Source organism: Pelmatolapia mariae, linkage group LG8 (genome assembly GCF_036321145.2).
Source record: "Pelmatolapia mariae isolate MD_Pm_ZW linkage group LG8, Pm_UMD_F_2, whole genome shotgun sequence".
In the NCBI taxonomy this organism is placed as follows: Eukaryota; Metazoa; Chordata; class Actinopteri; order Cichliformes; family Cichlidae; genus Pelmatolapia; species Pelmatolapia mariae.
Window position 1 is genome coordinate 4897083 of NC_086234.1, and position 10982 is coordinate 4908064.

A 10982-nucleotide genomic window follows, 5' to 3' on the forward strand; every position below is an offset into this window, starting at 1 on the left:
CCTGCCTGGCAGCTGCCCTGTCCAGACTGCCTCAGCCTTGCCTCACTAAGTTCCCATCCAAACCACTCAATCTGATGTACTTATTTCTAATCCTTTTCATGCTGGATTCTGCTAATGATAAGTACAGTTTCCACCGGCACCCTGTTAGCCAACAGCATCAGGGGTGGTCATTTATCCAGCCCGAACCCCGACTCCTTATGAGTCACGTATTTGATTTGCCCATCATTTTATGCCCTTTCTGACGCAACCCATCACATTTATCTGGGCTTGGGACAGGGAGTACGCTGTGTTGTGCTTGGCAGTGGCAGCAACAGACATAAATGACCACAGATATGATTTTAACTGAGTCGGAAATAACAAGAAAGCTGGGACAGAAAGAGGGTTGCAAAGCAGCTTTTAGATGTCCACTGTGCTAAAACAGTTTAAATAGTGCTATGCTCAAAGTGTCGACCATTTGAAAGCAAACCAAGTTAAAAGTATCAGTCAGTTAGTTTTTTTAAAAATGAATAATCTCTATGGAAAGCAAATGAAATGATCAAGTTTTACAAGTTTAGTCAGACCCATGCCTCCCCCGACGGACTTTTTGGAACAAAACTCTTCAGCTGATCAAAGAGACTTAATAGATCGCCTCTCGACCAGCAAGCAAAGGGTTCCTCCATTCAGGGTGGTGTTTATTCTCATTCACACCTCGTGACTTTCTGTGGCGTTCGATTGACTTGAACACTTGCAGTAACTGTATTTACTGATGACCTGTAAATATATAAATATCAGAGGTGAGTGTGATGGGAGGGGGCTTTAAAATCCACGAATAGAAACCAAAAACACAAACCACACACTGTAAATCATATGGGCACATTTTCCATGTGATCAGCAATTCACAGTCCACATTCCTATGATACCAGTATGCCTAGCACCTGTGCATTTTTATGAGAAAATTGTATATGAACCTTTTCTTTTTGTCACCCTAATATTATGATTTTTTTTTTTTACCCCTTGTAAGTTTTGTGTGAGCTCTGGTTGTGATAAAAAAAAAAAAGTCAAATTATTTTAAGTAATTGAGTTTTACATGATGCTGATCATCACTTGTAACAGAGCAGCTGCTTTCAGCTTGATTCCAGCCTTTTGTGGTGGAGAAATTTCAAATTAAACTAAAGAAATGTGTAGTCGTCATGCAATTGTGCTAGGAATTTTCAAAATAAAAGTTTTACATCAGCAGGAATAAGAAATACAGAAGCCATGCGAAGAAAATCTTCATCGTTTTGTGGTACGTATACGGTGGTCAATGAAAAATCACAATGTCATTCAAATTATTATTTATTGTTATTTATTTTCAATATTGTTATTTTCATACTTGAAAAAAATGTCAAGCGATAATAAACTGTGTGTTGCATTTGACTGAATGAAAAATTGAAGAGATTTATTTATAGACCACTTTTTCTACAGAAAACAAGCCTGTAAAAAAAAAAGATACCATTACCCGCGATGGAGACTCCGGATCACACAGGCATTTGTCTCCACAGTCCCCCGAGACGAAAGCAAAGAAAGACAACACATCCTGAGTATCGTGTGATCCTCTTAAGCTTTGTGTGTGAGTCTCGAAGGGGAGCACAGCCCAGATCTGGCTTTTAAATAAGATCCTTCTGCCCAAGTGAACATTCACCATTTCCTGGGTATGAGAAGGGAGGGGTCTTTGTGTGTGCACTAAAACACAAAGAAAGGAACACAGAAATCGACTTTAACAGTGTTCACCATGATGCACTATTGCTTAATTGAATGCAAACACTTAAAGAGAACAGGAAGGTTAGTTGTCGCCTGCGGAGCGGCTTTTGGGGGGACGATTACTCTGTCATCTCATGGATTCACTCTTCCACTCAGGGCTTCTAGCTTTGGGAGAGTTACTCATATTTGCAGTTCCCGATAAAACTACAGTCAGCATGATTCAATTTCCTATTCTCATTACTTCTTGTCATGATTACATAATGACTGTTTGTTTATGTGGAGAAGCATCAAAGTGTTGTAGTAAACAAGTTGTGGCCTTTTTCTTACATGTGCACAAATTTACAGTTTAAGGCATAAATACTGGAAAACAAATTAAATTCTGTGAAATATGAGACATGAGTACATTACCACTATAGACTGTATACAAAATATGGACGTGGCCACTGTGACGTCATACATTGGTTTCTGAAATCCTGTTTTCAAACCTTGACTACGATTTTGCTCAATAGCAGGTTGTTGCTTTTTGAGGGTGGAGTACTAAATTATTAACTAATGTTAGCAATATAGGCTAAAGAAAGAACATCACACACACAGCGGTGCTTGCTAGTTAGTACCATTACAACAAAAATAATATAATTTAACTCACTTATATTGGAGTAATAGACCTTTTGGACAGTTGGTAGAATTAGGGACACCACACTGTTTTCAGTTTATTATTCACACTATTTTTGTCTGCATATTTTAGTATTTTTATCTCCTGTCATGTTGGTTTTTTGAAGCAAGCAATACAAGTGGAAGTCTTTGAGAAAACAGCTTTCTGACTTCAAGTCTGTTAAGTCCATTTTGCAAATCTTGGTCATAGTATATTTTAGAAATGCGGATTATCAGGGGGTTTGTTAACTGTCAGGATTCATTAGCCAGTGAGAGAGCTGTGTCATAGTTTGACCCACTGCTCTTCAGTAGGTCTGAGTCTCTCAGACTCTGGCCAGGGCCACACAGAACCCTCAGGCTCTTGATATAGAAACTCAAGATAGTCAAGGTCTACAGGATACTTGGTGCCTGAGAGTTTATTTGTGCTGTAAAGTTTGACATTCTAACATGGTAGTCTATGGGGATTGGCAGGCTTATGGAGACAGCCTCAAGTGGTTTTTAGGTATTTCTATACAACAGTGTGCATATTTGTACTAAAATTACATTGCTTTTTTTTTTTTATTAAAAATACAGCGTAAAGCTTTCATAGTAGGAAGACTCCAAACAGACACAGGAAAAAGCCCAAAAAGCCAAATCCTCATTCCAAAAAATGGTGGTCATGCACTGTGGTCAGGTAGGCAGCATGCACGGCAAACCAGCTGAGGAGCATAAAAAGGCAAACATCCATTAAGCCGGTTCGAAAGGACATAAAAGCTGCTGCAAATTTTGACTGCAAAGAAAACAAGATGAGTTTGGGCAAACTCGTGTGTGGCTTTTCCTGTTTTTAAATAAAATTAAACCATCATACCTGAAAGAATTCGTTGGATCTGGAAGCATAAAAGTGTTTAGCAAACCAACATTTACCCTGTTTGACTTGATGAGGTTTTGTACTTAACTATAATAAGGGATTGCATTTATATAGCGCTTTTCGAGACCCTCAAAGCACTTTACAATTCTACTATTCATTCACACACTGGTGGAGGCAAGCTACAGTTGTAGCCACAGCTGCCCTGGGGCAGACTGACAGAAGCGAGGCTGCCATATCGCGCCATCGGCCCCTCTGGCCATCACCAGTAGGTGGTAGGTGAAGTGTCTTGCCCAAGGACACAATGACCGAGACTGTCCGAGCCGGGGCTTGAACCAGCAATCTTCCAATTACAAGACAAACTGCCAACTCTTGAGCCACGATCGCCCCAACTGGCAAAGGCTCACAAGATCATCCATCACCTGGAATATTTCCATCTAACAAGTGAGCCTTGTCAAAAATTCGCTGGCAGGATTTCTTGACTTCTTAATTAGACCATTAGTCAGCAAACAGCCCTGTTCTACTTCTAAAGTAATCAGTGTTATGGCAAGAGCCACTCAGCAAAATAAAGACAAGCACCAGTGCATCTTTACTGAAAGACTTCACGGTAGGTCCATCCAGAAAATTGAATGCGATAATTTCTTCAAGTACAAAACGGCATCAAACTCTATGATTCTCACGAGGACCGCTTCAGGAAAAGAGGACCAACAGTTCAGCACAGTTACAGAAATCAGCAGTTAATAACACTTCAGATGAGAGCCCTCATCAATGCTCCCCAGAGCTCAACATCAGAAAACTGTGTGAATCAGGCCTTCACGGAGGAGAGGAGAGAACTGCTGGGACCAAAAAGCACATAGACAGAACATCAGAGCAGAGACTTTTGGTTTCACCTTTGTCTTTCTGAGAGGCAGAGGAGGTAAACCGATAATTACAAAGGAGTATTAGGGCCCTCTTTACGTGCAATAAAGAGGGTGTATGTTGTATCACAAGACACGATGAGGCAGCTGATCAGTTTGCTTCACTAACTCATCTACACGAGGCGTTTTGTAGAGGTAGCCGCGGCAGTTGTTACACTTGAAACTTGAAACCTCGTTAAATGTATCGTTCCACAATTTACCCCCAAATTCTTTTATTCTTGTTATTTTTTTCATTTCTCCTGAAACAAAACTATGATTTATACCTTTGCTTATTATAATTTCACATATTCAATTTCAAATAAGCACAAGTGGGAATCTGTCTCAACCTTTCACAACAAAAGAACTGGAGGACAATCGATAGCTCTGCATGTCTGCCACTTTCTGTATTTAAAACCGTGCCGATCTCATTGCGGGTCAATAGGTAATTCTGTGCAGCCAGAAATCAATCAGACTTTGAGAAGTTTAATACCAACTGAAATGGAGTCTCGAAAGTCTCCACAGATGTTGGAATTTGTGTGAAATCATATCACATATGGCTCCAGTGAAAGGCTGGATAAATGATGTCAGACACTGTTTGCCGTATTGGAATGTGAAGAGTTTAGTCATCTTGCATCTTAAAGGAAAACAAAAGTGTACGTTACCCAGATGACCCTGGGAGCTTTGTCCCATTAGAGCCAGCTGTCATGACAGCTGGCTGGCTCTCAGTGGTGCATTTATATGCATGAGAGGTAAGTTCATAACACAGTTAGGAAAAGCACCCGCAGTCCAGATGTAAACAATATAACTTTGTTAAGCTCATTTTCCAGTGAATGACTTCAGCTTAGACCAATATTAAAATGCTTCCTATTGTGTATAATCACCTTACTCCTGATGCTTTTGGACTTCGCCTGCTAATAAGTCAAAAATATGGACCACACTTACACCGATGTATAAGTTAATTTCTTTAACCCTCATGTGACCAAGTTGTTTTAGTGACTGACATTACTGAAGGAGGTCATGTATGAGCTCATTATAATTTAATTAGGAATGGCTTTTGATTGGTTCTGTGTGTGCATTTAAAAACAACTCCAGTGTAATGTAAATTCAACCTTTAAGAGCCAAAAACTGCAGTTCCTCTAATGGCCACTTGAGGCTTGCTCTAAAAGTGAGTCAGTCCCCATAGACTCCTGTGTCCAAATTTACACCAGAAATAAACATGTTTACAGCCTTGTGCAAAAAGCAGTTTTGGCCTCCATGGATAGTTTTCCCCCTCATAACAACTTTATAGCTGTAATGGCTTTTTTTAACTCACCCACATGGATAGTGGTAAGGTTTAAAGTTAGGAATGTGGTTGCATTCATTAGCAGTTAGCTATAGCTGATCTGTGCTTTCTAAGCCCACCCTACGCTAACTGTTGCCCCCAAACTGGAACTTTTGACTGTGCTTATGCTGTTGGTGACCATGGTGACCATGTCTGAACATTTTAATGGAATTATCTGATAAATTAATGGAGTGTGGTGTGTTGTATACACTTCAGTTATGTTAAGTCAAGCAAGCTATCTCCATCTTTTATATACAGTCGACACTAAACACTGAAGTTGTTCAGCGAACTCATAATTCATATTAAATAAAGTAAAAGAGACACATCGTCATCAAATATAGTGTTGCATCTCCAAGTAAAGTTTTAGCATTTTTCCTACTCTTTTGTGACTTTTTTAGGAATGGATGTGTTATCAGTATTGAGATGAGCATGTGCATAATGTTCATCTTTGCACAGATTGAGCGGTCTGCTGTCTCATACCTGTATTACCTTCAGACTGAATCCACAGACACTGAGAAAACTAAAAATATCATTGAGAATAAGAACAAGAAAAACTTTCATATCTTCCCCCAAAGGGAAACGTCTCTGTAACTGCTGGAAAAAATTGTGGAAGCTGTTCTAAAATTAAATTGAAAAGGATCTAATTACAATTTACAAATTAAAATTCAGCAGAAAAAAGAGTACTGCTGATGAAATTGGACTTTCTGTGAGGAGTCTTTGACTGCTCCTCTGGGTGTGAGATGGATTTTGGTGCAGCATTTTTCTGTTCATTAGTATTATAGTTGAAAATATCCTTTTAATGAAGAATATGCTGCAGATATTAAACAATTTTGCTCAGCGGTCTGAGAAAAGTGATTATACAGATTTAATCTACCTAAAGAGGCGTTTAAAGGAGAAAAATGTGGGAATTTAATATATTTTAGCTCAATAAATACTTAGAAACAGATTTAAGCAAAGGATTATATCACACTGTTTTGTAGCTGAACGCACTTATAATTTTTCCTGTGGTTAACTGTAACTGCAAACTGCTGTAAGTAAATGTAGATGCAGTTTTAATGACATAAAAATGTAACAGAACTGAATTTCATCCCCCCTACACATGTTTAAGACTTGCCATGCATGCAGTAAGGCATTATATGCTTGGATGCTGATTATAAAAGCAAATTAAAAGTAGCACATTTGTGCATAGTGAATATCTGAGTGACAGTTTTACAGGTTCCAGCATCAGTCAGATGATGTGTGTGATGTCTCAGCTCCATCTAGTGTTGTTTCCATATAACTACATTTACATGTTCCTATGAGGCCAACACATCAGATGAACCACCGATGTTTAAAATGAGGTAAAGAAGATGAACTTTCCAGAGGATTAACTGAAACATCCTCCTCAGTATCACAGCATTATGATGACAGTATCCTGAAGACTAATGGTGTTAATTCTCAGATAACTCTCCCTAAGTTGGTGTTAAATGCAGATAGACAGAGACCCAAACCATTTAAATGTCAAAACAAAAACATTTTGTGACAGCCTCCTATCAGGTTTCCTGTTTCTATCACCACGTGAAGAAACACTTCATTTCTTCAGCTGTTCTTCCTTTATTGAATTACTGTAACTTGTACTTTATGAAAATGTTGTTGGTTTTTTTTGGTGGGTGACTGTAGCTCAGGACGTAGAGCTCATGGTTTGATTCCTGTATCCCTGTACCAAAGTATCCTTGGATGTAATACTGATGCAAGTGAACCCCTGAGTGTGAATGTAAATGAGAAAAGCTTGTGTTAATGGGTGAATGTGGTCAGTTGTATAAATCACTTTAAGAACTCGAGTAGAGTAGAAAATTGCTCTACAAGAACCAGCCCACTTACTAATGCATTATTTTGAGGAACATATTTTTATTAAACAGGTTTATTTATGTGACCCATTTAAATCAAACTGGACTTTATGCACTTGTATGTTTTATTACTGGCTATAGCAATCTGGTAGACCACCACTGTTCTCTGTATGCAGTCACTACGTCTATATGTAAACCTTAGACTGATTTAAAATCAGTACAGCACTCACACATACGAGTTTATTTATTGATCTGATCATAAAGTTTCACTGAAGTTTTTTTTATTTGTTTATCTGTTTTAACCCTGTTGAAATGATGTTAACACTGTATTTATCTGATTGTTTAAGTTTAGAGTTGTTAGAATCTCTGCTGCCCTCTTGTTGGCATATCTTTAGAAAAAATCTCCTGCACAAATACAGGATGTGATAAATAATAATAAATAAAACATGAACTTCTTGTGCCACTGTACATAATCTAAAAGTGCGTATGTGAGGCTGGGTGGAAGGATGAGCTGAAATGAAGGTGGAAAGGTTGCAGAAAAGACAAAGAAAAGGAAGAATTGAGAAAACTGAAAAGGTGAAAAAGACAAAAACAATGATAATGCAGCTGGAAAATGTGAGCATGTCATGTGAATAATAAAGTGTTTTCATAGTGCAGTGAAGTCCACGTAAGGTCCTGTTTAAAATTTGGTGGATGATTTCAAGAAATTTGACTGCCCTGTAATATATCCAGGCTGTCAAACATCCAACACAGGGCTCAGAACAGGACCTCTTCTTCTTCTTCCAGGTATTTCCTTTAGGAATCACCACAGCAGATCCTCTGCTTACATCCCACCCTATCCCTACCATCGTCTTCTGTGACCTTTCTTCATATCTTCCTTCACAACATCCATTAACTTCTCTTCTCCTCCTGCCTGGCAGCTCCATCTTCAACATCCTTTCTCCACTATATTCACTCTCCATCCTCTGCACATGTCCAAACTGCTCGACCTGAGCTGTCCCTCTGATGTACTCATTACTAATCTTGTCCATCCTGCTCACTCCCAAAGAAAATCTTAACATCAGCTCGGCCTCCAGTGTTTTTGTCAGTGCCACCGTCTCCAAACTATGCATCGCTGCTTGTCTCGCTACCATGTTGTAAACATTCCCTTTCACTCTTGCTCCTTCTGGCACAAATCACCCCTAACACCCATCTCCACCTACCCCACCCTGCCTGCACTCTCCTCCTCACCTCCCTTGTGCTTTAAATGGTTGACCTCAGGTATTTAAACTTATCCACCATCACTACCCTTGCTTCCAGCAACTGCACTGTTACACCTGTCTCTCACTCATTCACCCAGTGAAGCTCCTTCAGACCTTCTCTATACTTCTCCATCATCACCTCTCTTCTTAACTTAGCTTTAACAACTCTTTCCTGTATCTTCATGGTATGGTTCATCAACTTCATCCCTCTGCAGGTCCTACAGCTCTGCACATCGCCCTTGTTTTTAAAAATCAGTACCAGTACACTCATCCTCCATTCCTCAAACATCCTCTCACACGCCAAGATTGTGTTAAACAATCTGGTTAAAATGTCCACTGCCCTCCCTCCTAGACATCCCCATACCTACACAGGTATGTCATCTGGACCAGCCACCTTTCCACTCTTCATCCTTTCCACTACTACTTAAGAGTCAAAGTGTTTCTAGATGTAGACAGGTTTTTTGAGTCATAAAGACATCAAGTACTGCTGTATTCATTCTAATGTTTAATGTATGTCTCTATGTGATGACAGCAAACTCAGTGATTGCTCAGCTGAAATTGCACCTTTTCATTTGTTACAAGAAAAAAATGTAACAAAAAAAAAAATGCCTGGTGATATTATGTCAAATTTTCAAGGGAGAAGGGTAAAGGAGGTCTTGCACTGTGGCTCAGGATTGCAGCTTCTTTTTTTTTAATTACATTTGGACAGGTGCACTTTTTTATTAAAGGATTTTCTGGGCCAGGCCCATAGTTTTGGTCTTTAGGGAGTTAATTTTCACCCTCATGCTGTAGATGTATTTGGTTTCTGAATAACAGACGCATCTCATAGGTGTGTAGATAAATGAAACATGTGTGTCCCTGAAGTTTTGACCACATGACCATCAATGAGCACACAATATTCCAAATATTTCTCTTTCACCAACAACAGCGAGGTCGAGCACTGATGTTGGCTAAGGTCTGCCTCACATTCGGAGCCAGATTATTAATTTACTGGCTTGAATAGAAATTCATATTTAAATTCAGTGCCGTGCAAGAGGCGTAGAAGATAGCCATATATCAATTCAGCAGCTGAAGAATGAAAAGCCTTGGCAATGCGAAAAAACCTCAAATACCTCCTCAAAAGATGCATTTTTTTTACATGTAAATGGTGACATTTGAATTAAAAAAAGAGGGGAAAAGGATGCTTACAAAGTTCATACAGTGCAGTGGTTAAACATGTGGCCCAGGGGCCAGAACCAGCTGCCAAATGATCCCACTGGTCCCACTCTGAATTCATTAACAACTGCAGTTTTTCAGTAAAATGCGGTGATGTTCGCCTGACTACACAGAAATGAAAATGCATGAAAAGGTAAGTTTTTCAAGTTGTTTGAACCACAAAAATGTAAAATACTGAAGCTGTATACTTACAAAAACTCCAAATGTGAAGGTATTTTCCAAGGTGATTTGCAAATTGTAACGCACATGTAATTACACTGTACTCAATGAATGTGGAATAACTTGTATATATTTTTATTTTTGCATTATTTTTTTAAATATTACCTTTTGTGGTTGTTTTTAATAGAGTGGGGTGTGGAGACCTGCTTAACTCTTATGGTTTCAGCTTTTTAAAATCTTGCGCACAGCCCAGGTGAATGCGCTCAAAATCTGCTTCTTCACACTTAAAGAAAGGGGAAATTTGTCAGTGGTTTTACTGGCCTGGATCGCTTGAGATCAAACTGGGCTGCATGTGGCTGCTGGGCTAAGATGAGTTTGACACCCCTGCTCTAAATTTTGAAAAGGCTTCACCCTTAGCCAGGCCTCTGCTCCTGAGTCATTTTCACTCCCCCTGCACATACCTGAGAAAGGTCAGACTTAAGCTTTACTGACGCAGCCCCACAGTTTGCCCCTCTGCGATGCTAACCGCTGGATATTCATGCAGCCAGCACAATGCTGCCTCACTGACTTATATATCCACCCATCCTGTCTCCGTTGCCTGTAAGTAAGCATCAGCAGCTTCAAGTGAATCTCCATTCTTGTAAGGGGTTTACCCGCTATTGTGCCTTTCACCAGTGAAATATCACCCCGCCAGCTCTTATCTGCTTAGAAATACGATGCAACAGAATATAGTAAACAAACTCATGCGCTGCCATTAGCTTTATGTTTGCGTTTTTTTATTGTGCAGTGAAAACCAGTGGCTCATTTCTAAGCAGTAGTCCCCAAAAACAAAGCATCAAAATGGGAGACAGTGTAGTTACTTCGAGTGAGAACAGTCGTGTAATGGGGCAGTAAAAGGTGTGCTTCATAAATAACGGGTAAGTTGTGAAACATTTTCAAATAAAAACAATATATTTTGGGAAAATGAAGTTTCATGCTATGAACTTTCGTCCACATTTCCGCTGTACGGGCATTTGCAAAGACTGACATCTGCAGGAGCCAATAGAAAGCCTCGAACTGGACTCTCGACCAATAGCAGCGCAGGGGGGGCTGGTGTTATGGAGTCGTAAA